The sequence below is a fragment of the Cebus imitator genome, unplaced genomic scaffold (genome assembly GCF_001604975.1).
Source record: "Cebus imitator isolate Cc_AM_T3 unplaced genomic scaffold, Cebus_imitator-1.0 Scaffold787, whole genome shotgun sequence".
In the NCBI taxonomy this organism is placed as follows: domain Eukaryota; kingdom Metazoa; phylum Chordata; class Mammalia; order Primates; family Cebidae; genus Cebus; species Cebus imitator.
Window position 1 is genome coordinate 166,739 of NW_016108102.1, and position 3,962 is coordinate 170,700.

The window sequence follows — 3,962 nt, forward strand, 5'->3', positions numbered from 1 at the left end:
TTATATTTATTCTTAGAAATCATAACATTTGCTTGGTGCTTTTACTGGAAATAATCTAAATCTCAGCATTAAAGAAATGGTTAAATTATTCAATTAAGTATTCATAAGATGAACTACTTTGCAGTAATTAAAATTTCCTTTCATTGGTGAGGTTTATTTTGTTCATATTTCTAATTTGTGTCATTTACTAATTGAAATTCTTTAAAATTTTAAGTGATTATTACTTTCCAGACTTAAAGAATAATTGGTTACCCTCTCAGAGATTAAAACTGTTTACATGTTGTTGTATTTATTTCCAGATTCTGTCAGTTGGTAGATAAATTTTTCCTTTTACTTTATTCCTGTGTACTACATACCATTACAGTATTTACAAAACTAAATTTTTAGACTCATATCTCAGTCTGGTGATTCTATAGTTATGAATGGATATATAGTTATATCCATTCTAAGTTTTCCTTTTCTGTTTCTGTAGTTGCAATACTCCTTGTAGTTTTCTGATAATAAATACGATTTATACTCATTTTACAAAATTTGGAAAATGAGGTAATTTTTAGAGTACCACAGAAATCATTAGAAGTCTCACAACCCTTAGAGAACCAAAGTGGACATTTTGGTCCTTTTTTTTCTAATTTGCTTATATGTATGTTTGTGTTTAGGCTGGAGGTTTTGAAAAATAAAACTGGAATAAATGCTTTTACAAATTTTTCCCTGTTATTAGTATATTTCAGTATCCTTAAGCACTCTCCAAAATGTGAAACATTATTTAAAATAAAATGTATTGTTATTTAAATATATTATGCAGTTAAACTATTAGAAAGGACAAAGAGAAGTATTTTCATCTACTTTTAAGATTGAAGAGTCTTCAGAGTCATACAGGCATTCATAGAAACCACAAGGAAAATGCTGTTTTGTATGTAAAACAAACAAAAACTTCGACAGCAAAGGCATACACAACAAAAGAAAATATAGATAAATTGGACTTTTACAAAATTAGAAATTTTTGTGCATTAAAAAACTGCCATCAACAGCTTTAAGAGGCAACTTTTGATTCAAAATATTTGCAAGTCATGTACCTGATAATAAGAAATTAATATCTAAAATATATAAAGGACTCCTACAAATCAATAACCAAGAAAAAGCAAACACACCAATTCAAAAATGGGCGAAGGACTTGAATAGAGATTCCTACAAAGAAGAGAAACAAGTGACCAGTAATGACATGAAAACATGCTCAATAGCACTAATTAGGGAAATGCAACTCAAAACCACAGTGACATACTACATTCAATAGGATAGCTATCATTAGAAAACACACACACACACACACACACACACACACACACAGAAAATAAGTGTTGATGAAGACATGGAAATTTGAAACTCTTGTGCGTTGCTGAAGAATGTAAAATGGTATAGCCACAAATGAAAAACAGTATGGCAGTCCCTCAAAACATTAAACATAGAATTACCATATAATTCAGCAATTCCACTTTTGGGTATATACCCAAAAAGTTGAAAACAGGGTCTCAGACAAATATTTGTATATCCCTGTTCATAGCAGCATTATTCACAATAAGCAAAAGATAGAAACAGCCCAAATGTCCATTGATGAATGAATGGATAAATAAAATGTAATATACATGTATATGTATATCACATTTTTCACTATATATGATATGTATAATGTACATATTATATGTATGCTATATTATATATACTATATTATATATTTATATGTTCAATATATAATATATATATAACAAAATTGTTTTTAGCCTTTAAAAGGAATGCAATTTTGATACATATAACAAGGTTGAACCTTGAAAACACTAAGTGAAAATGCCAGATACAAAAGAACAAATATTGTATGATTCTACTTAAATGAGGTATCTAGAGCATTCAAATTCACAGAAGCAGAAAGCAGAAACGTGGTTTTCAGAGGCTTCGGGTAGGGAGAAAATAAAGTTATTGTTTAATGTGTATGGAGTTTCAGGTTAAGAAAAAAAGTATTCTGGAGATATATGGTGATGATGGTTCACAATAATGTAATTGCTCTTAATGCTCCTGAACTGTAGACCTACAACTAAGTAAAATGGTAAATATTATGTTATGTATATTCTATCATAATATAAAGTGTAGAGAAAAATATTTTTAAAAACTATATTCAACATATTACTGGAAGTCCTACCCAGAGCAATTTGTCAAGAGAAAGAAATAAAGGACATAGGTATTGGAAAGGAAGTTGCTAATTTATATCCTTGTTCACAGAAGACATAATCTTATATTTAGAAAAACCTAAAGACTCCATCCAAAAACTAATAAACAAATTAAGTAAAGTTTCATGAAGCAAAATCAACATACATAAATTAGTAGCATTTCTGTATACCAGCAGCAGACAATTTGAATTTAGTCAAAGAAGTGAAAAATATTCGCAATAAAAACTATAAAAACACTGATGAAAGAGATGAAGAGAACCCAAAAATGAAGATATTCCATGCTTATGGATTAGAAGAATCAATATTGTCAAAATGTTCATACTATCCAATCTACATATTCAATGCAATCTCTATCAAAATACCAATGACATTCTTCACAGAAACAGAAAACAATATCCTAATATTTGTATGGAACTACAAAAGATGACAAAATATACTACCTGATGACAAAATATACTACAAAGCTGCAGTAACCAAAACTGAATGGTACTGTCATAAATATAGACACAACAAACCAATGGAACAGAATAGAGAACCCAGAAATAAATCCACACATTTACAGCCAACTCATTTGCAACAAACGACGTACATTAGGGAAAGGACAGACTCTTCAATAAATGGTGCTGGGAAAGCTGGCTATCTGTATGAGGAAGAATAAAACTGGACCCCTATCTCTCACCATATATGGAAATCAAGTAAAAATGAACTAAAGACTTAAATTTAAGACCTGAAACCATGAAACTACTAGATGAAACTGGGATGATGCTTTAGGACACTGGTCTGAGCAAAGATTTTCTTTTTAAGCCCTTGAAAGCACAGGCAACAAAAGCAAAAGTAGACAAATGGGAACACATTAAGCTAAAAAACTTCTGCACAGCATATAAAACAAATAATAAAGAGATAACTTACAGAATTGCAAAAAATATTTTCGAAATATTCATCTGACAAGGGATTAATAACCAGAATATATAAGAAACTCAAACAACTCAATAGAAAAAAAAAACCCACACAAATAATTCAATTAAAAAATGGTAAAAAATCTGAATAGACAAATACACGAATGGCCAGGGTATATGAAAAACTGATAAACATCTCTGGTCGTTAGGAAAATTCAAATCAAAACCACAATAAGATACATTTTCATCCCAGTTAAAATAACTATTATCAAAAAATAAATAAATAATGAATGCTGGTAAGGACGCAAAGAAAACAGAATTTATATACACTATTGAAGGAAATACAAACTAGTACAGCCACTGTGGAAAACAGTATGAACATTTCCCAAAAAACTTAAAATAGAACTTCCATATGATCCAGCAATCCAACTGCTAGGTACATGTCCAAAAGAAAGAAAATCTGTATATTGAAGGGGTCTCTGCATTCTCATGTTTATTGCAGCAATATTCACAAGAGCCAAAATATGGAATCAACCTATGTTCATCAATAAAAGAAAAGATAAAGAAAATATGACATATATACACAAAGGAATATTATTCAACCATAAAAAGAATGAAATTCTGTCATTTGCAACAACATGGATGGAACTGCAGAACATCAAGTGAAATAAGCCAGGCATAGAAAGATGAATATCACATGGTCTCACTAATATGTAGCAACTAAATAACTCATCTCATGCACGTAGTGAGTAGAATAGCGATTATCAGTCTGGAAAGGGTAGGGTGGAGGGAAATGTTGGTTAATGGGTATCAAAATACAGTTAGATAGAAGGAATTAGCTCTAGTGATC